Below are 22460 nucleotides of genomic sequence, written 5' to 3'. Positions count from 1 at the left end.
GCCACTAATGCACTAGAGGAAGGGGGCTCCCTACTGCTTGGTATCCTAGGTTATGCCCAGGCTGAGTTCCAAGAGCCTTGGCATCCCTGATCCAACCGTCAGAGGAAGACTGCAGGACATTGCTACCCCAGCCCAGCGGCAGGACCGAGGCCAGAATAGGGCAAAGAGGAGATATGAGTGGCTGACCTGCAGAAAGTCTGGCATCCAAACTACCCCACCACACCAGGAACATGGGCTGCGAGCCTCGAAGCAAAGTGGCAAGACAGTTTTGGTCCTGTGCTTGGATCCAGTATCCTTGGGGAATTCGTCCAGTGAGGGATTTTCTTTGCTATGGAAGTGAGGCGCCAAGTAAACCTCAGGGCCCTCCACCGGCTCTGGACCGCCGGGTCTCCTGGCCTCTGTTCTCACCTCTCCCAGGCCGGGGGTCCAAGTTTGGATGCGCCTCAAGCATCTGTTTTGTCCCGGGCCTCAGCATTCACCTCGGTGCGGGAAGCGAGTCCTAGGCTGCTGGGCATGTAAGAAAGAAGAGTGAAGCCTTATTTCGTTTGAGCAATACCAGCTAGTTCCCTTTGGTGCTTCCCATGTGTCAGTGGGTTCCTAATCTTGAGGGATCGCACTCATCCCATCTCATTTCCAACAACACCTCCAATTTCTCTAGTTCCTGTCCACGCCCTTCATTTCTACTAGGTCAACCTAACCCCGTATTCGGCCTCTGACTCCTTTACCCACACAACCTCCCTCACCTGGGTGAGTTTTGGACCAATACGCTCGCACAGGCTCCGCAGGCTCTCCAGTCCAGGGCAGGCGCAAGGAGGCCCCTAGCCGGTCTTCAGGTATGTTGCGCTGCCCGACCCGAAGACACCAGGGAAGCAGCTCCCCTCTGCCCTCTGCCCCAATTTTCCTCCTTTTGCTTATGGCTCATCCTCTTCATCTTCCCTCCGCCTCTACACATTTCTTATTCGTTTTTCTTCGTTTGGAGAGGTATGGCGGCCGCAGCCGCGGCCTCTGGGGAAGTCTGGATTTACTCTGGCGCTGTTGGCTCCGGTTTGACAGCCAAATCTCCATCCCGGGATTCCTAGAGGCTCAGCAGGGCAGCTCAGGTGTCTGTGGAGATGCAGATGAGGTGGAGTGATGGCACTTTGACCTCACACTGCTCCGCTGCTGGCCGGCTGTAAGATTTTGGTAAGTTCTTTTAACCTCTTTGCCTTGATGGTAGCAAAGGGCAGGAGACTTAGGGAAGGGTGACGGGAGCCTAAGTCTTTTACTTTTTTTTTTTTTTTTTGGTGGTGGTGCTGAGGATTGAACCCAGGGCCTTGCACATGCGAGGCAAGCACTCTACCAACTAAGCTATATATATATAAAACCTTACCTGCCTTGGGGCTTAAGGAGCAAGTGAGATTCAAGGAAATTCTAGGTCTGAAATGACGATTTATTTAAAAGAACATTTAGAGAGCAATTGGTAGCTGCTACTTGTTTTTCTTTCTTCATTTATCTTTTTTTCTTCTTCTTTTGTAAACAGCCGATGAGGTGCCAGGCATTCGACTCCTTCTCTCCAGTTCTCACCGTCTCTATTTTGCAGAAGAAGAAACACGTGAAGTTCTCATGGCTCTAATCAGCCTCACAAGGGGCATTCGAACCCAGGTCCAGTTAGAAGCCTCTACACTTTAAGCCTTTGCAGTCTTGCCTTGGACCCAACTAAGCCCAGAGGAGTTGGGTTGAATTCTCAAGCATTCGTCCCCTGCCCCTCCTGGCTCTGGGAAAGGTTTGAAAATTTTATTTTCGGGCTAACGAAAGAACAGAAGTGAGACCAAGGAGGAACCTAAGTTACAGGCGAGCCCCTAGGGAGGGGGCAGCGGCTGGGTCGAATTCAAATCCCTTCTGGACTTGTGCTCTTTGGAGTCTGTCCTAGTCTGGCTATTCTGTGGGGCCTATTTTGGGACAGTCCTGGACCAAGAGGGAGAAGAAGCAGAAGCAGATAATTCCCCCACTATTCCTCTCTCTCCAGGGGCACCTCGCTGGGGTCGGATCCCTAGCTGGAGGAGGGGTTGGCTGTTGGGGAGCGGAATGGAAGCATAAGCCTAGGACCCTCCGGGTGGGCGGGGAGGGACTGGAGTCAGGCTCTCCGGCGACCAGGTACCAAGTCCTAGCGCATGGTCGCTTTGTGGCAGCCCCAACAGGCCACGCGTACCTCGCCACAAGTCCCATTACGTTGTATTTATGCTTCAGTTTATTGTTTCTCCCCCTCTCTTATTATGGTCTCACTCTGGGGGAGGCAAAGGATATAATATATTCATCTTTATTATACCAAATCTGTGTGAAGCATTTAATAAAATGCTGTTTCCACACAGCCAGGGATATTAGTGTGAGCCATTCTTAAGTACTGAGGGCGCCTCCGCCACAGCGCCTGCTGCCGGCGGATCGTGGGAAGTTCAGGCCCCTGCCCACAGGTGCCTGAGCCCACCCAACGTCCGTGACCTTCTCTCTCTCAGGTCCCAGCCCCCATGCCCCTCCTAGTCTGTCTCTCCCGGACTCCTCTAGCTTTAGCCTGACAGAAAGGGCTCAAGCCCCACTATGTTCCTAACCCTCTGTGAGCCTTGCTTTGTTCCTATGAAAATTAGAAGTCCATCACCTTCTCCCTTGCAGGGCTCTTGGGAGATGGAAGATGATGTAAGGATGGACAAAATTTTATAAATACGAAAAAAAATCGAGAATTTGTGGGGAGGGGATATGTGAGGGCCAGAGAGAAACAAGGAGGCTGCAGGAGTGGTTCCAGGTAGCAGAGACAAAGCTGGACCCCAGGGGAGCAGATGAATGCAGCAACAGTTTGAGAGGAGCTTGGAAGGTTTCAGGAGCCTGGGCATCACTCCCGGCGATGAACCTAAAAAGCATCTCTATTGGTTTAAATGCACCTGGCATCGTCCTTCCTGCCTAGTCATTGTTAGTCCCATGTACAGCTAGCAAATGGAGGCCCTGAAAGATCAAGAGGCTTATTTGAGGTGACCTAGCTAGGAAGTAGTATATAAAATGATACTGTCTTCCAGACTCCATGTCCCTCCCTCACCTAGCCCTCTTACTTCCTGTTCCTAACAACCCACCCCATCATCCAGGGTTTACCTACAAACTTCATGTTCTACCATACACACACACACACACACACACACACACACACACCCCTACCTGAAGATGCCCTAGGAAGGAGAAACAGTCTCATGACTTTCCTTAGCCAAGCCCACTGCCTGGGTACTTTGAGGGCCCAGATTTGGACACATTGTCTGATTTAGGCTGTTTGTACCAGTGCACAGACAGAGTTGGCATTTAGGCCAGGCCAGCAGGAAGACCTGTGCAGGAGAGAGTTGAAGGGGCAGGGGAATCTCTCTGACTAGGATGAATACCCCCCACAATTGTTGATTCTTCTCTGTCCCCATCAACCCATCCTTGGGGGTAGGGGCTGTACCAGGTCACCCATATCCTGAGGGCTGCTTGTGGGAGATTCTTTGGAGGCTTAAGGTACTGGAGGAACCTGACAGTTCCCCCCCTAGGCTAGCTAAGAAGGGTACAGACTAAGGGTATGGCAGGGCTAGGACTAAGGTGAGGAAAGCAGGCACCTAGAACCCAGAATTTAAGAAGGCATTTGCCCTTATTGTTGTGTAGATCCCTTAAATTTTGTGCTTCACCCTCATCCTGGCTCTGTTGTGTGTTCCCAGGAGATGGAACTCATGACCAGGGAACAAGAAGCCTGAGTTTAGCTCTTCCTTTTGAATGGCTGTCTGAGGGTAGAAGTGTAAAAATGGAAAGAGCCACCTTTTGTGGGAGTGAACTTCCTCTAAGAACACATAGTGTGCTTAGGTTGAGTTTAGAACCTGCAGAAAAGAATAATAATCTCAGGCTTATCATCATCACCATCATCATCCTCTTAATCATTCTGTCATCACTTTTTGTCAAGTAAGAGCTCTCTACCTGGGCTGGGGATGTGGCTCAAGTGGTAGCGCATGCCTAGCACGTGTGAGGCACTGGGTTAGATTCTCAGCACCACATAAAAAAATAAAATAAAGATATTGTGTCCACCTAAAAAATAAATATTAAAAAAAGAGCTCTCTACCTGTGTTATCTCATGTAATATATACAATGTGTTTTGGCTGAGGATGGTATATCAGATTCTCTGAACTTTGGGGTTCTTTCTGGCTCTAAGAGTCTATTGTTTCCTAACACAAAGAGCATCTTGGTGGTTCTGGTTGGTTGGTTCATTGCATTGTAGTTATTGTATGTGGGTTTGTCTCATGACCCATGTTAATGGGTAAGCTCTTTGAGGGAAGGGCCTGTATCTGATCCCATTTTTTTTATTCCCTCTCCTATTACATGCCAAGCACAGGCCTGGGCACATAGCCAATTTATAATGAATATGTACTGAGCAAACCCATGAGTAAACCAGTGTCTAAAAGCTGTCTGTCTGGCCATCTGCTTTCCAGGCTGTGACCAACAAAGTTATCAGAGTAGCCACTGGGAGAGCCAGTACTACCTCTGCAGTAAATGTCCTCTTCTCTACAACCAAGCTAAGTTCAGGCAGATACTACTAGAGCCTCCCCCAACAACATGTGCCCAGCCCTATGCTAGCTGGTGGGTAAGGCAAGGGCCAGCCCAGAGTTTGCCTGTACAGAAAGATCTCAAGACTGAGTCCTCATGAGAAGTCATTCAGGTGGGGAAAGGATCTATGAGAGATCAGAGTGGGGAAGGTTCCTGGAGCCATGATGTCCACCTGGCAGAGCTGAGTCTAGAATTGGTCCTTGAAGGATGGGAAGGATCGAGTGGTTGGAGTAAAGAAATGGAGAGTTCCAGGTTGGAGTAAGGGGGCAGCAGTGCAAAGGGACAGAAGTAGGAATGTCCACAGTAGTTTTGGGGCATGGGCAAGCTGGCCTGGCTTGAGCACCAGAGGATGATAAGTGGGAAATGACATTTGTGGAACACCTTTAGTGTCCAGGCCACAGCTAGAGACCAGAAAATGGAGTTCAGAAACCAGGGCCTAGAAGTAAGATCTCAAGGACAAAGTCCAAAGCTCTTCCCTTCTTTGTATAAGAGGCCACTTTGGTGACACCAAACTCAAAGAAAGTATATGAGTTTATTGGGGAACAAGATGGACTCTTCTAATTGGTTTGGCCTGGAAATTCAAGCCCAGAGCCAAGAGCAGCACAGTTCACACGAGGCCTGTCCTCCCCAGGTGGAGCATGACTAGCTGACTGTCTTGAGTTCCCTCAAATCAGAGTCTAACATCTGGCATCATTTGCACCCTGAACTGGGGCAGGAGTCACCCAGCAGTGTACACCCTCCCACACCTCCATCCTCCCCACCATCCTCTGAGACAGGTGGGATCTGAAAGTCTAGGCTGGGCCCAGCTGGGCCAGGCCACTGGAGGGTGGAGCTCCTGTGCCTATGGCGGTGCCAACTGAGCCAGCATGTAGGCGTTGCTGCGCGGCCTGTCGCGGAGCGCAAGCCTGCCAAGGAGCCGGAGCGCTGTGCTGCGTGGAGGGTGTCAGGGGTGGTATTGTCGGCGCACAAATGCTCAACTTTATGTACTTTTAACTAGACGTGTAACAGATGGCCCCGTTTCTGTCCAAGCCAGGGAGACTGGTGCCCATTCCGGCTGGAGCCAGCAATCGCACAAGGCTGTCTGCTCGGGCTGGCCCAGCACTGCCTCCGCCAGCCGCTCAGCCATGGGCCTGGGGAGGTAGGAGGGCAGGCAAGTGGTAACCCTGCCTGGAGCCTGGTCAGAAGCCTCTCTGGGAAGGAGAACCTGGACCCACCCATTAGGCCCCAAATGGCCAGTGAAGACAATCAAGTCCCCAACTCACCCCACCTTGTTCTCATTCTCCTATGATCCCCCATCAGTACCTAACCCCAAAGCCCTAGCTTCAACTAGCTCCAGATCTGTAACTCTGCAGTGGTTACCAGACATTATTTGGGAGTAGGAGTAGGCAGCGGTGCCATTTGAAGAAATAGTCACAAGATTGTGGATGGCTTCAAAAAACGCCCAAGACAGAGAAGAGGAGAAAAAATAACAAGCCCAAAGGATCCCAGAGCTGAGAGAAAATGTGAACTAATCTATTTTTATATTCATACAGTCTATCAACAAACACTCATTGAAAGCCTGCTAGGAGCCAAATCCTTTATTAAGCATAAATAAGATAATTCCTGTCCTTGTGATCATCTCCAAGAGAAGGCAGACAAATATATAGGTAGTTGGAGTGCTGAAACAGGACTCAAAAATCTGCAGAAGGACCTTGGAAACACAAGAGCATTTAACCCTGCCAGGGAGATCCAGGGAAGATTCCAGCAACTGGGTGTTTCTGAGCTGGGTTTTCAAAACAGCGGTGCACATCTATAACCCAGTGACCTGGGAACCTGAGACAGGAGGATCACCAGTTTAAAGCCAGCCTGGCCATAGCAAGACCCTGTCTCAAATGAAAAATAAGGACTGGGAATGTAGCTCAGAGGTAGAGTATCCCTGGGTTCAATTGCCAGTACTGCAAAAATAAATAAATAACAGGAGGAGTTTCACAGAGGCAAAGGCAGAAAGGGGCATCTGAGGGGAAGGGACAAAATGCACAGAGATATAATAACAAAGAACATTTCCTCATTTCCTCTATCTATTTGGGATAGAGGAAATGAGGAAGAGAGAGGGAATGAGGCTGGACGGGGAAGTGGCCAGGCCTGGCCATTTCTGTGGTTGGCAACCTGGTCCAATGGGACTTTTCCCTCAGTTGCTACTGTCACCCACTGCCCCTTATCTTGAGGCTAAAGGGAATGAGAAAAGGCAGAGCAAGCTCAACTCAAAGGGGAGGGTCCCTGCTGTGTCAGTTCTTCGGGACAATCCTAGTCCTGGCCTTCCTTTTTCCTGCGTTGAGGGACAGGGCTGTGAAATCACAGACCAACTCTCCCCTAATCATGTACCCTGTGGACTTCTGAGCCTCTTCAAAACAGCCTTTCCAAAGGTTCCCTGGAAAGGGTTTGGACTGGGCTTGGTGTATAGCTCAGTGTTAGAGTGCCTGCCTAGTATGTGTGAGGGCCTGGTTCCTTCCCAGTGTCTCAAAGGGAAATAAAATTTTTTTTAAAAAAAGGAAGAAAAGGTTTGAACTTTATTTATTCATTTATTATTCATTCACCAAACATTGAACATCAGCTGTGTTTAAAGCCAGGCAGGAAACTGAGGCAGACAGACCATGTCATGGGCTGTGAAGAACTCAAGTCCAGACACAAGAGGATGAGAGCAGTCTGTTTGAGGGGGCTCCTTCCCTTTGCAGGAAACAGGATCTCCTGATTAATCACAAGAAAAAGGAGGGCAGTTTGTATGGAAGTACGTGGTTTGTCATTGGAACTGATCCCAGAAGCATACAGGGACAAAAGTAGCTCTGGGGACCAACTTCTCTTTCATGGTAATGTCCAAGGGCAACCCACAGGGCCTCTCCTTTCTCTGTGTGCCTCTCTCTTCATTATTACTAGTGAAATTAATAATCATTACTCTTGTTATAGGCAGAGGAATAATCATTAACAAGTTCTGAGTCAGATCCACTGTTGTACGTGTTCATCTCAACTAATTCTCGCAAGAACCTTGTGTGATTAACTGATATTGTTACCCCCATTTTACATATGAGGAAACTGAGGCTCAAGGAGGTTAGGTCACTTGCCTTACATTCAAGCTAGGAAGTGATGGAGTCAGAATTCTCACTCAGGTCGCCTCCAGAGCCCCAGCTCATAACAGTTTCTGACCCCTGTGCGGCAATGAGAGCTTCCTGGGTTTCCTCATAATTTCTCATAACTGTGACTTGCATTTGACCAGGCGGCCTCTCTGAGTCTCACTCTACATCACCTCTGTTAACTGCTCCAGTCTCTCAGTATTTCACAGTTCAAATTCCCAGGAGAGGAAATCGGACTGGTCCAGCTCATCTTTTAATGCCAAGCCACATTGTAAGCAGCTGCCCAGTGAAGAGCTGGCCAGGAGTGAAGCTGTGTGCACTCACGGATCAGCATCTTGGAGAGAGCAGAACATATACATAATATACTAAGGAATGGAGGAGAGTTTGTGGTTGGGGCTTGAAATAAGAGTAGGGTTTGGGGAGCACATTTGGAGACAAGGAGTTTCAGAAAGAGGAACCAACATGAACATAGGCATGGGGGATAGCATAAGTCATGGTCAAGGACCACTGTGTAGTGCTGCTTATTAGGAGAGTGGGGTGTCTGGAAGGGGAAGTGGAAGGGAAGCTGGATAGCACATGAATGCCAGCAAAAAGCAGACTGAACATAATTCCAGGGGACTCACAGAGAATCTTTGAGCAGGAGACAGATATGATTGACATGTGCTTCAGGAAGAGTAATTGTATGCCCACCTGTCCCATTGCAATCATTTTTTAATATTAAATTGTTATTGTTATTTTAAAGAATTTTATTTTGCTCTCAAAAGACTCCTGGTTTGGATAATAAAGAATACGGTCACCCCTGCTTTAGGACCCACAGCTATTGCTATGGTAGGATTATATGAGACAAGATGGATGAAGAATGCCATAGTTCAGGAAAGGAAGCCCAGAACAGAGGAACAGAGGGGAGAGACCCGAAGGGGTGTGGGCCAATGTAAATTTGGCCAGACCTGGTGATAGAATGAGTTGGGGAGATAATGAAGGAGGACAGTGGAGTCCATTGACTCCAAAGTGTCAAGTTTGATTGAAAGAATGGGAGTCTGAATGCAGGGCTTGTTGGAGATAGAGATGGAGTTAATGGTTGTGGTTTCAATGAATCTAGGTTCTCCTGGGGCATCCACTTTGAGGTGCTTAGCAGAAAATTGGACATTTCAGACCAGAACTCAGAGTTGTCAGTTAAAGATTCTTCCAAGCAGATGGCTAGTTGAAGCCAGGGAGATGGTGAACCTGCCAGAGAGAGGGCAAAGGATGACAAGACTAGGAACTGAATCCTGGGAGATCTCTAGATGCAGGAAATTAGGGGAGGGAAAGAAGTTGAAGGAGACAGAAAAGGAGTAGTTGGGAAGTTAGGAAGAAAATGAGGGTGGTGAGTGGCCCGAAGATCATGAATGTGTTTTAAGGAGGAAATTGGTATCAAATCCTCAGAGTGAAAGATAAAGAACCTGACTGACATGATTAGGGTGACCACTCATTCAAAAAGCCTGTCTAGTAGAAAGGGAAAGAAGAGCTGAGAGGAACAAAATGTAGAAGAAGTTGCTGATGGAGAAAGTTCTGGGAAGCCGCAGGAGAGTTGGGTTCTTAACCAGGACCTCTTTCTTCTCGGGCACAGGAGGGAATGAAAAGGTAAGTGATGATCTAGGGAAATTCTGAGGTGGCTGGTGGGCTTGGGGGCAGATAGAGAGAGAAACATTACTTGAGGAATGGTCTCCACATTCTGGTCAGGTTAGAGGGAGGAGAGCAGGGGCTTGAAGACTTGCATAGAAAGTCTGAAATGGAATGTGGAATTGTAATTTAAGGACAAAGAGAAAGGTTTCTCCCACCAAATGCCAATGAGAGAAATGTTGAGGCATCATGAGCAAACTGTTTTTTTTTTTTTTTTCATCTGCTTCAGCATGCCCTGGAATGGAAGCCAGAAAAGTAAATGGTGAAGTTTTTCAGGGCTAGAGATTGCTGGGCAGCACTACAGGAAGCATGGTGCTAAAGTGGCGGGTGTGGGACAGGGTAGGAAGGGAGGAAGTCAAGTCAGAATGAGAGTGATGGACGAGGAAAGGCGAAGGGTTTAAGGACCTAAAGCTCACATGTGCAGGGCTGGGGGGATGAGTGAAGTGAGAGAGTGGGAGATTGGGCTCAAAAAGAGGCTTTCAGATTCTGAAATTCTAGAGTTTCCAGGGATGAGAAGTGGTCATGCCAATTTGTGGCTCAACAGGAGTGTTCAGCATCCTGTCCAGAATGGCTGGACTCAAAACCTTCTGATCTTCAGCAACCCTATGCTAGAGATTGAGGAGGCTGAGTGGTGCAGCTGACATTTAAGCTGCTCTCAGAGTCCCTGGTGACAAAACTCAGGTTTGAATTTTTTTTAAATCACAAAAGTGGTGTATGTTTCTCTACCAAGAAAAGAAAAGAAAAGAAGTAGAACATTCAAATAATCGAAATAAAATAAAATAATCCATAATTTCACCCCTCAGAAATTACCAGTGGTAACATATTTTTAAATACTCTCCCAGATCTTGGTGTATATGTTTAAAATTATTTTTCTAGCTTATGAACAACAGAAATTTATCTTTCACAGTCCTGGAGGCTGGAAGTCCAAAATCAAGCTACAGGCAGATTCATACCTGATGGGGAACTACTTCCTCATAGAAAGTACCTATAGCTGTGTCCTCTTATGATAAAAGGGCCATATGTACTTTCTAAAAAACTGAAGTGTGGGTATCACTATATATGTGTGTATACGCAGACACACACACACACACACCCATATATATATAATGTTTTTTTTTAATAAATTTTAATTTTGGAATTTTAGATTACAGAAAACTTGCAAAGATAGTACAAGTAGTTTCTTCATATTCCCTTACCCAGTTTCCTCCACTGTTAACATCTTACTTACCATAGTACATTTGTCAGAGATTATTATTGACTGAACTCCAGACTTTATTTGGCTTTCACTCGTTTTTCCACTAATATCCTTTTCTTTTTCCAGGATTCAGTCCAGAACACCGCATTGCATCTAGTATACATACTGCTTTGCAACCTGCTTGTTTTATTCAATGTTATGTGGTGAATGCCTTTTGATGATGCTAAACATTCTTCCACACCATCATTTTAATGGCTACATGGTATTCTGTTGATGACTGTACCATTGCCAATCCCTACTGTGGGGTGTTTAGGTTGTTTCCAATTTTTCACTCTTCTAAACAAGGCTGGGATGGGCCCTTTGAAGCTAAATCGCCTGGACTATCCTGGTTTATATACTTATAATAAATTCCTCACTACATCTTACCCAACTTCCCTCCTAAAAAGTTGTGTTAATTCACCCTCAAAACATCATCATTTAGACTTTTTTTTTTCTTTTCCTTTTGTGGTGTTGGGGATTGAACTCCAGCCTTGCTCATGCTAGGCAATTTTTTTTTCTTTTAAGTTTATAGCAGAGAGGGGTGTGGATACAGACAGATCCCTAAGAGGGGCTGTCTCTCAATGCCAGATCTTCCCTCTGTACCCTCAATTCTTCTCTAGCCCACAGGGTCTCAGTTGGCCCTGACTGCAGTTAGCAGCTGGGGTGGGGGTTGAGTGTGGCCAGGCTATGGCCCCTGGACTCTGGGGACATCTCCTGAGCTGGGAGCTGGGGAGGGGGCATAGGCGGCTGCCTGGGCTTTGTTCTTTTGCCAGGATCTGAGCTGGTGGGAGGGAAGGGATGAGGAGAGGCTGTAAGGGGAGAGGGAGCCCACCTCTCCCCCCATGAAAGCTGAGAGGCAGGAGGGCAGCTCCCTGAGCCAGCCGGGGGCAGCAGACGGATTGGGAGAAACGTAACCTCCTGGAGACGCATGCTCCAGTTCAAGCGGGAGGCATTAAGGATGAAATATCTCCTGAGCAACAATTCATCTCTAACTGGGAGGAGAGGGACTCGCTGACATTTAGCTGTGATCAGGGGCTGCACACGCCTGTCTCCAGAAGCCTAACAGGAGCGTGGCCGCCTTGTGAACATGAAACTCTGTGTACATGTGTGGTGTTGGGGATTGCACATGTGTAACCGTGTAAGGGACCACATATGGCTGCAGTGAAGCAGTGGGTATGTGGGTGACAGGGTGTGCAAGAAACCTTGTGACGGGATCGGAAGGATTACGTGTGACAATCCTGAGGCTATATGTACACATGTGACAGTATGTGTGTGAGACTTTCTGTAATTGTGTGAAAGTCATGTCTATAACAGCGTATTGGAACCTATGTGAGCATGTGTGTGATTGTGCAAGTTTGTGGTAGGGTATTGTGTATCAATATACTGTGATGATGAGATGGACCCTAGGCTGAGACCACATGAGATTGGACTGGGTGTGAGAGAGAGGAGACAGGAACTCGTCCCAGCCAGGGAAGCCATGAGGTGCTCCTGTGAGAATTAGAAAAACACACTCCAGGGGCTGGAGCTGTGGCACAGTGGTAGAGCACCCACCTAGAACATGGAAGGCACTGGGTTCGATCCTCAACATTGCATAAATAAATAATACTTAAAAAAATACCATCTGCCACAAAGATCTTTCCTGGGCCCTTTACACATTTTCATATCCCTCCTTTTCTCTCTCTCTTTCTCCCTCCCTTCCTTCCCCCTTCCCCCTTCTCTCTCTCTCTCTCTCTCTCTCTCTCTCTCTCTCTCTCTCTCTCTCTCCCCCTCTCCAGTGCTGAGAATTGAACCAGTGCTTTACACATGCTAGGCAAGCACTCTACCATTGAGCTACATCGCCAGCCTTCCATGCTCTCTTTTCTACAGTCCAGTGGAGTTGTCTCCACCATGACACTCACTGTGATTTTAATGTCTTCCACCATTTTGTGTCAATGTTTGTTGGGTATCCCTCTCCTCTGCTAGGCTGCAAGCATCATAGAGGCCAGGACCACTTGTCTCAGTCCATCTTGCTTATGGTTGTTACACTAGCTCCTAGCCCAGGTCCTGGGGCAGAGTAGTTACTCTATAAATATTTATTGAATAAGACTGGGGTTTCTGTGTTTGTGTATAAGTGCATATGCCCATACAAGTGAAGGCCTGAGCAAGGCCATTTGCATCTACTGGACGTGTATGCCTATGAGTCAATGTCGTTGTCAATCTCCAAACACTCTATTTCCAGAGAGACCATAGACAGGAATGGTCTGGAGACAAGAGGAAATTTGAAGAGGAAGAGGCCAGCTTCATCTCTGTACTGAGGAGGGGCAGGATGGAGGGAGCAGAGGCATAGGCCTTGCTGGCTAGAGGGACAGTCAGCAGTCAGACACTTCCTCCTCTGAAATGTGCTCTTCAGCCTCATTTTCCAGGTCTGGCTCACACCCTGAAAAGTTTCTATGAATTGGGACACAGGCCCCAGGAACTTGGATGGGCCCTGACAGCATTTCTTTCTTTCTTTTTTTTTAAATAACTTTATTTTATTTTATTTTAATATTTATTTTTTAGTTATAGTTGGACAGAATGCCTTTATTTTATTTATTTATTTCTATGTGGTGCTAAGGATTGAACCTGGAGCCTCATACGTGCTAGGCTGAGCCACAATCCCAGCCCCCCGCTGACAGCATTTCTTAGAGTTGAACTCAGGGGAAACCCATGCCTAGCCTGTCTGGTTCCATCCTAGGGCTAGCTCTTGACAGACTGCTCCCCCACACCTGGAGTCAGACCCTCAGTTCTGCTAGTGTCACCACATGATTCACCCAGGCAGACATAGAATTCCATTACTTTCCTGAGGGAAACAGAGTCCCTAGTACCACCCTAGTTCACCTCTAGCCATGACCTAGTCCTGAGAAGGGAGTTCTGTGGCCAAGAAATTTGAAGGAGATATATATGAAGGATGTAGAGATGTAGAGGATCCGTGTGGGATGAAGGAGATTGGTAGAAAAGCAGAGAGAAAATGAGTTGAGAAGGCATGAAGGGGACAGAAAAGTTAAAATGTTGGGGGATGAGCAGGGAACAAATGGCTCAGTCAGAGACCTGACCAGATCCTTGCTGAGTATCATGGTTAGATGGGAAAAGTCTGGAGTTTACTCGGTTAGCCAACCCTACTGCTGCCCCCTAAAACCTGGAATGGTCCCGAGGCCCAGTCATGCTGGCACTTTTGGGACTGAGATGGAAAGTTGTTCAGTTGGGAAAATGTGTTCAGAGATTCCCTTGGGGAGGAAGATGTTCTGTCTCAGATTAGCTGGAAGGACCTCAGGAAGGTCAGGCAAGAGGGATCCAAGCTGGTGGTTGTCCTTATGTGACCTGGGCCTCAGTTTCCCCCTCAAATTTGAGATTTCCCTCTCAAATGAGGGAGGATAACCAGAGACTTTGCCAGGTTTTCTCCAGCTCAGACTCTGCTAATAGGACTCTGATTACTGCAGCAAAAGCTGAGGGCTGTTGCTCCCTCAGTGAGTGCCCCTGGCCTCCTTCCCAGCAAAGGCTTAGACACTACACCTCAGGAGTGCCTGTCAGGCCTGGAGGCCCCTTCCCCTAGCCCATAGGGACTCTAACCTTTTACCCTCCCCTCCACCCCCAACCCCATCCTTTCTAATCAGAAAAGGCAGACAGCTTACTGTTTGCTCTGGAATCTGACCTCAGAGCAGGCAATCCCCTGCCTCTGGCCTCAACCCTCTTTCCTAAGGCCCTCACGCTTCCTACCTGGGAGGTTCCCAGTATGAGCAGAGACTTCCCCAGTGAGCAAAGAATAGAAGGTATTTGCTGTGTTCCTGGCCTTAGGAAACCACACCTTTCTTCCCCAGGAGGATCAGGACAGATCCTGGGTCTAGACTAGAGATGGAGGGGTCTGGCCTGCTCTCTTCTATCACCATCCTCCTCCAATTTTCAAAGCTGTTTGGCTCCATATATGACTGGAACCAATTGTAGGTAATGTCTCTGTCAGGGCATAGCTGGGATCATCTATTACCAGCTGGGATCTCACCCACTGCCCTCCCTGGGGACTGGCTCAGGCATTTGGTTGACCCTTGACAAGCTGAAGGGCCATGGCTGTCTTCCTTCCTCTCTTCTCAGCAATGACTTGATTAGACTACAGGCTCTTTAAGGATAAGAAGTGAATTTTGTCCATGCAGTATCTTCCAATGTCCAGCTCAGTGCTCAGCATGTGATAGTAAAAACTGGAACAGATGAATGAATGTAAGAGCAGGGAGGACTGCATCCTTGTTTTTGGTGGTTGGAGAGAAGCTGACGATATGCTTGCTGACTAGTATTTCTATGGCCATAAGGTCTTCTAGTAGTGGCCAAGGAAAGTTCCTTCTTTCCAACTGGGCTTCTCTAAGTCACTTTACAACTCATTTTCACAGAGCTGGCATGGGGGGTTACTATTAACAAGTACCAGTCTGTCCCCAGAGTCTAGGCACTCTTGTGCACATGTCACAGAGCCACCTTCTCTTCCTACCTTCTCTGCATTCAGGCCCTGTCTTAAACACAGCCCAGGCCAGGCATTGAGAAGAAGTCTATTCTCAAAACACAAAAGCAGAATCCAACTCCCTTTTTCCCATTCATCCCCAGCTCTCTGTAAGTTTTGTTCAGCTCTAGGGATTGATGACCTATTCCTTTTGGGATAGATGATCAGATCAAGATATCCTTTGAGATCTGAACCCAGTCCAGATGCATGTCCCAGAAAACATCTGAGACCTTTCCCTCCCCATGTAAGGAAGGGATCCATGTGTGGCTAGAGGGGTTGACTGATCGTAGAAAACCTGGATGCCTGTGTATCCCTGGAACAGTAAGAGGCTGATAGGAATAACCATGTCCAGTGTTCAGGGGTGGGAAAAGGTAACAACTCCTTTAGCCTCTGACATGGCCACATCATCAGTAATACTGGAGGGGGACCATCTCCCCAAATGCTTCCAACCCCAAGATCCCACTGTCCATGGAAGAGACAAGGGGTATGCAGGGTCTTTCTCTACTGTTAGTCTTCTATAACAGAGAAAAGGGTCCCAATTCTTTTTTGGGAACATCCCAGGAAATATATGAGATAGAACCAGCCATTATGATCTCCATTGGATAAAACTCTTGTCTACTCCCTCTAACCTTTCTTCCTTCCTCTGTACTTCCTACACACCAGGTTTTCTATGTTGGTGAATTTTGCCAGGAAATACTCTTTCCCAACTTCCTTTGGGTTTGAAAGTTCCAAACCAACCTTCAGGGACCAACTATACAAGCCCAACCTGTTTTTGCTCAATAAAAATCCAAGAAAAGATGTTGGTAGGGTGTTAGTATGTTTAAGAGGGCAAGACACTGCTGAGTTCCCCAGGGCTGGCTAGGAAGCCTTCTCTGACTGATGGAAGAATGGCCAAGGCTAAATAACTGTGAGTTGGATATAAACCAGAGGTCTAAAAGCCAGAACATGCAAGCAGGCAGAAAGAGATCACAGATTTCAATGGCACTGGTAAGGGCAGGCAAGAGTCCAGAATCCAAAAGGTCAAATAGGGCAATGGGAACCTGATCCCAAGACAACAATGATTGAGGTAGGTGTTGGGGGATGAGGGCTACAAGAGGTCATTTTGACCAAGTGGAAATTATGGTTTTATGCTACAACTTTTAGACAGAAAATAGAGAGCTAGGGGTGTCCTTATAATGCCAAGTTGGTGAAAATGTAGGAGTGCCTAATATTTCTTGTTATGGTGATAGTGAAAGTGAATTTTGCAGGGAGACTGATAATTATAGTGAGAGTAGCAATTATGGTCATAGCAGGAATGGGGTGATGAGTGGCCATAGTATTGTAAATGAGTGTTACCATGGTGATTAAGGGAATAAGTGCTGCTAACTATTATATTGAAGAGGGTAGAGATACTGAAGTTTTCAATAACACACAATAATTTTTGTAGTGATGGTAGAATTGGTGGATGATGGTGACAATCATTATGGTCACAATGGAAGTGGTTGTGATGGTGGTAGAGATGTTGAATTGTCCTGATGAGGGAGTTGGTGGTAGGATTGTGTTGGTAAATATGGGCTCTTTATATGGTATTTTTGTTTCATCTTTAACCCCATAAATGTATAGGATAAGCTGATCTTTTAGGTGAACTCAGGAGGAACATGCCATGGCTCCAGGTTTCCCTGAGCTAATGCCTCTGTGATCAGACAGGGACTGCCTTTCCTGGTCTACTCTGTTTTTTTGTTTTTGTTGATACCAGGGATTGAATCCAGGAACACTTTTCTACTGAGCTACATCCCCAGCCATTTTTATGTTTTATTTTGAGATAGGTTCTCACCAAGTTGCTAAGGGTCTTGCTAAGTTGCTGAGGTTGGCCTTGAACTTGTGATCCTCCTGCCTCGGCCTCCCTAGTTGTTGGCATTACAGACATGTTCCACCATGGCTGTCCCATTCAGTTCTGAGTGAAGGCAGTGAAGACCAGAGAGCTTTCCTTTCTCTTTCTCCATCTTCCTGGGGGTCTACTTGCTTTGTGGGATAGTCCTGCTCCAGGGTCCAATATAGGAAGCTGAGGCATAGAGGGGTTTCCTCATGAGCTGAAGTCTGAGCAAGTTGGCTGTGCCAAGCATCTGGCTAGAAATGGGGTAACTCTGCCAAAAGGCCCTCCTTGCAGCAGTTGGAGCAGTGGTTACTGTAGCTGTTACTCTTAACTTAGGGATGGTCCTCAGTCCCTAATTGGTTTTCAGCCTCTAGCAATTCCCTTAGATCTGTGCTGGCCAATCTAATTGCTACTCGCCAAATGTAGCTATTCAGCATTTGAAATGCTGCTGGTCTGATTAAGATGAGAGTGTAAAAGATACTGTGGATTTTGAAGATGTATGAAAAAATGCATATTATCTCTTTAATCATTTTTATATTCACTTGTTGAAATAATATTTTGTAAATATTGTGTTAAATAAAATGTTATTAAAATTAATCTCACCTGGTTTTTTTCTTCTTTTTTTGATGTGTTTACTAGAAGATTTTTAAATGTGGTTTACACCATACTGTATAGTGCTGCCTTTGGTCGTTTGCTTTTTCTTTTCCCGTGGAAGAAAAAGGAAAGAAATGAAGCAGATTCCGAAATAACAGTGTGTTAAACACATAATAAGTTTGTTTCTCCCATAAAATATAAGCAGAACCAGATATGGCAGCTCACCCCAACACCTAAGATGGCTTGTTTAGTTCCATATACATTTTATACCCAATAAGAAAAGGAGATAATAAAGGATCAGTTCCTTCTCTTAAGGGCAGAGCTCAGAAAAAGCACATTAGTTCCGTTTGCATCTCATTGGCCAGAATCTAGTCACCTGACATATCTAGTGTCAAGAGAGACTAGGAAAGTAGTACTAAACTGTGTGGCCATGCCCACTAACACTTGGGGATTTTAATCACTGAAGGAAGAAAAGGAGAATAAATTTTGAGGGACAGCCAGTAGTCTCTGTGACACCCAAACAAAGCTCATACTTTCTTTAGCTTGAGGAGAAGATGGGAAGAGGAGACTGGAACAGAGAATCCACAGTAGAAAAGACTACTATTTTTATTTTTTTAAAGGTTCTTTTTTTAAAAACTTTTTTAATTGTTGATAGACTTTTATTTCATTTATTTATATTCGGTGCTGAGAATCGAACCCAGTGCCTCACACATGCCAGGCAAGTGCACTACCACTGAGCCACAGCCATGGCCCCAACTACTCTTTTTAGAGAGAGATCTATTAAAGACAGCCCAAGTTCAACATAGTACCAGATGTTCTTTGTTAGAAAAGGCTTATGAGAGAGGAAAGAAGACAACAGTCTAATAAGAGGGAGAGGAAATACCTGTGCATGCCTGAGAACTATTTGATTTTGAGCTCTTTTGTTGGAATGGTGACTACCCTTCCAATATTTTGGAAGGTCTTCACTGGTCACATGGCACAGGAACAGTGTCAACAAGCATGTGCTAAGCAGGCTCTGATTACTATAACTGCTTGCTTGCCTTCCTTCCTTCAACCCAGGAACTTTCCCAGCTCGGTCAGGGGCCCAGGGCTGGCAAGAAGGTAGATCCAGGAGACATTTGAGACCTATGTTCAAGGGAGTGATGTGACTGGGGAGTCAGAAAACAACCAAGGACAATTGTCCAAATAACCACACTGTGCATAGCTTTGAATTTCTCTTTGATCCAGGTCATCTGAATAAAAAGATTTTCAAGAAAAGTAAACCTGGTCTCCAAGAAGATAGAGCCATGTTCACCAATGTATTCCATTGCCTGGCACAGAGTGAGAATTTGAGGAGCATTTGTTGAGTAGATGGATGAATGAATGGGATTGGGTTTACTCTGGAGTCAGGTTGAGATTTGAACTGTGAGGAGGGCCTACTGGATGATTATTATGGCTTAAATGTGGGGGCACCACAGCTGTCCCCCCATCCCCTCCTTCTTCTCCTTCTCAGTGGTCTAGTCCCTGTACTTGCAATTCCATCCTTCCCAAGATCTCCCTGATCATTGCTACTGAGCTGGTCTCTTAAGCTCATGGTAGGTTGTTCATGGGGGAATGGACATGTTGGGCAGAAAGATGGGGCAATGTGGGCATTTCCAAGGAGCCTGGCTCCCTCAAAAACTTACTCCCTGGTGTCCCCAGCTTTGTTCTTAGACTAAGACAAGGCTTCCCTGATGGATGCCTCCTCCAGCCAGTGCTTTCCTAGTGAGGGCCAGACAAGGAGACCACAGTCAGCCCTGGAGAAGGCATGACCCTATGGAGGGGTGCATACCCTGGACTTCCCTGCTCCTCCCATACATCTTGGTGTCAAACACATTTTATTTCCTCACGTCTGGGGATTTGGGGGCTTCCCCTCCAGGATTACTTCCTCCTCCATTTGTTTTCCAGCTGGAGACTCTAGGAGCCCCACGGCAGGGGGTGGCTCCTTCGCTATGGCCTAGGAGGCTTCAAAGGGCCCAGAGTGGAATGCCAGCTGGGAGAAGGGGAACATTACCAGCCCAAGGTATGGGGGCTCCAGATGGGGTCCTCCACTCATTTTCAAGTTGCCTACCCCTACCCACTTGGCTGAAAGGCTGTATCTATGGGCAGAAGGTGACTTCAAAGGTCAGGAATGGGGACTCCCAGCTACCCCCCTCCCCTGGGGGCTCAAAGGGGGCCAGGAAATGCCCCCCCCCCATGATGGATTAGGTGCCTAAGAGCCATGGCAAGCTCATGGACGCGGGACCTTCTCCCTTTTCATGGGGCTTGAATTTCACGATTTTGGGAGGGATGAGGGGGGTGAAATAATTAGTAATTTGTGATTAAGTCTTTTCATGGATTGCCGCAGTCTTGGCTGGGCACAGAATCACGAGCCACCACACAGCTTTGTAGATTCAAACAGCAATTCTTTATTCCCGAACTCACACCGGCCTCCACACACGTTCTCGGGCAATCCCGTTCTCCTGCCACCCAATTCACCTACTCCACGAGGCTTATTTCCCAAAATGCTCTCTGAATCTCACGAGAGTTCAACAGGAGCTTAGGCAGCAGGAACGCCCTAATTCCAGCAGCAATAATCCTCAACATCGAACTTCCCTAAAATCCAAGGTCTTAAACTGGGAACGCCTTAAACTTGTCTTAAACCGGAAACGCCCTAAACCCAAGGATTGGGATACTTCCTCAAACTGCAGGATACACCCTAATCCTGGATCCACCCTCGTCCTTGGGCAGGGTCACCTAACATGCAATGTCAACAGCGAAATTAACATGGGGTACGCTGGCAAGGAAATTTCCTACTTGGTAATGGCCCTCAGCAATGGATATTTTGTTTCTTTGTTCTGTGATGTCGCCTGGAGCCATTTAAAAAAAATAACTTAATGTCCAAAAAAAAAATAATAATTGCTCTTTGTAACTAATGACTGTGTCAGAACTTGGAAATCACCAAAGCCTCCGAAAGTAGAAACTGAGACTTGGACTGGGGTGGGGGCTGCCGCTTTCCAAGGAACCGGATCAGCAGTCGTAAAGTGGCCCAGGATCCATTTATACCCGGATGCCCCCTGACCTCCTCTGCAGCCAGCTAGCACCCCATGCTTCCCTTCAGCCTGGAGGTTACAGGCCTCAGTCCCTTAGGACACTTTAGCCCTGAGTGGCAGAGATCAGAACACCCAAGACTAGCTCCAAGGTCCCAGCTTAGCCTAGCCTTGGAGTTACTCCCTCCTCCATAAACACCTCCTGAAGAGATAATTCTCCAGCTCAGAGTGGGGAGAAGGGATGATTGTGCCCTTTTCTCTCCATTTCTGCAGCCTCACAGGGAGCCCCACATTCTCCCTAGTACTCTGAATTCTTCTGGATCTTTTAAAAAAATATTCAGTTGTCAAATAAAAATGGAATATATTTGATTCCATTTTGATAGACTCTTCTGGATCGATTTTGCTCTTGTCTCCCTTAGGTTGGGTGCTCCCTGGGGCAGACGAAAAGCCTTCTTCCTCCTTCAGACACTCCTGCCCCTCCTGTCCTTCAAGGTGAGAGGTGAGGGGACTCTGATCTACAGCTCCTTGGGCTGCCCCTTGTAGAGCTCTGGGTCCCTAGGCTGCAGTCTGCCAGGGCCTAGGCCCCAAGGATTCAGCACAGCTCCCCGCCTCCTGCCACCCCCAGCACCTCCCACAGCCCCTGGGGAATGGGCCGGGAGATGGGGAATTGCTCACGCAGCAGATTCCACTCCTGTTCCCTTCCCGGCCCTCGCTCAGATCTCTCCCAGGGGGAAAAGCTGGGGGGGGGGAAACCTGTTAACTTGTGCCTTCTATTTGGTTTTCCTCTGGTTATTGTTTAAAATGCAGAGATTATGAGGTCAAACTCTCCCAGCCAATATTTTTCTAATGAAAAATGTAGTAAGGCACGACTGAGTAATCTAATCTATAAGTTAAGCGTTCCACACAGCAGCAATTTTCACCGACAGAACTTCAATAAATCTTGTTTTGAGAAAAATGATATGAGGCTGATGTTCTATTTTTGTCAATTTGAATGGACTCCCCTGCCCTCCAGTCCCCAGAAACACTGCATTGCACCCAGTCAATCTCCTCCTCCCATCCCCCAGAGCTGGTAGGATAAAGGGGACAAAGATGATAAGGTGGAGGCCTGAGTTCTGATCTAGCTTGACTCCAGAGGGTCTGGGGCCAAGAGACCTGTGCTCCAGCCTACCTGCTCTCTGTGGCTCTCATCCTAGTCAGGGCAGTCAATGAAAGGATTGGGGTCCTGATGTCTACTTCCCTAGCCATAGGATCCGATGGCCCAGTCAAGTTTGCCTTGCTCACCTGTCTCAAGGCTGAGCAAAGACCAAATAGCAGGCCTGACACCTTCCCTAAACCCCCAACAAGCCATTGATAGATTTGGTAGAAAAGCCCCACTTTTCAGAATTCTTTAAGTCAATCCTTAAAGCTGCTGCTGCCCCTGTGGCCTGACTTGAATATGGTGGAGGAGACCTAATGTGCTAAACCCTGGCCTCCAGAAAAGGGTTTGTGTGTGTGTGTGTGTGTGTGTGTGTGTGTGTGTGTGTGAACCTGAACATACCTGTGTGCAGGGATCTGGGAGGGAAGTAGGGCTCTCCTGATGGACATGTGGGGCATAAAGCCCTCATGGGTAATGGCTGCCAAGACTAAAACCCAGAAAAATATTTCGAGCCCAGGGAATCTGTGGGAGGCCGGGAAAAATAATATGGAGAGGCTGTTTGAAGAAACTGGAGAAGCTGTAAGGGCAGCCAAAAAGGATTACAGCACCTCATCAGAGAGAAATCAATTAGGAGAGGTTTCAAAATGAGGAGTTCCTTTTCGCTCCTCCCCACGGCAAGCCAGCAAGGGGAAGGCATTAGCAAACACAAGTGCCTCCAGTAAGAGGCTGTGGTAGATGGAGACCTTGGGGGGGTTGGAA

At 47.2% G+C, this 22460-nt stretch overlaps 1 long non-coding RNA gene across 3 annotated transcripts; it reads left to right on the top strand.

The window, feature by feature from the left end:
• Positions 1 to 848: 848 nt before the first annotated feature.
• On the top strand, positions 849 to 21262 carry LOC308633260. Of its 3 annotated transcripts, XR_014018733.1 has the most exons (4): positions 863 to 1182; positions 1520 to 1762; positions 19446 to 19560; positions 20986 to 21262. It is a non-coding gene; the product is annotated as an uncharacterized lncRNA (long non-coding RNA). The 3 variants fall into 3 exon arrangements; XR_014018734.1 differs by lacking the exons at positions 19446 to 19560; positions 20986 to 21262 and adding an exon at positions 3705 to 5041 and having other exon boundaries at positions 868 to 1182; XR_014018735.1 differs by lacking the exons at positions 19446 to 19560; positions 20986 to 21262 and having other exon boundaries at positions 849 to 1182; positions 1520 to 2355.
• Positions 21263 to 22460: the final 1198 nt, after the last annotated feature.

Source organism: Spermophilus citellus (assembly GCF_964194105.1).
Source record: "Spermophilus citellus genome assembly, chromosome: 14".
Classification (NCBI taxonomy): Eukaryota; Metazoa; Chordata; class Mammalia; order Rodentia; family Sciuridae; genus Spermophilus; species Spermophilus citellus.
This window is presented reverse-complemented; position numbering and strand designations above follow the sequence as displayed.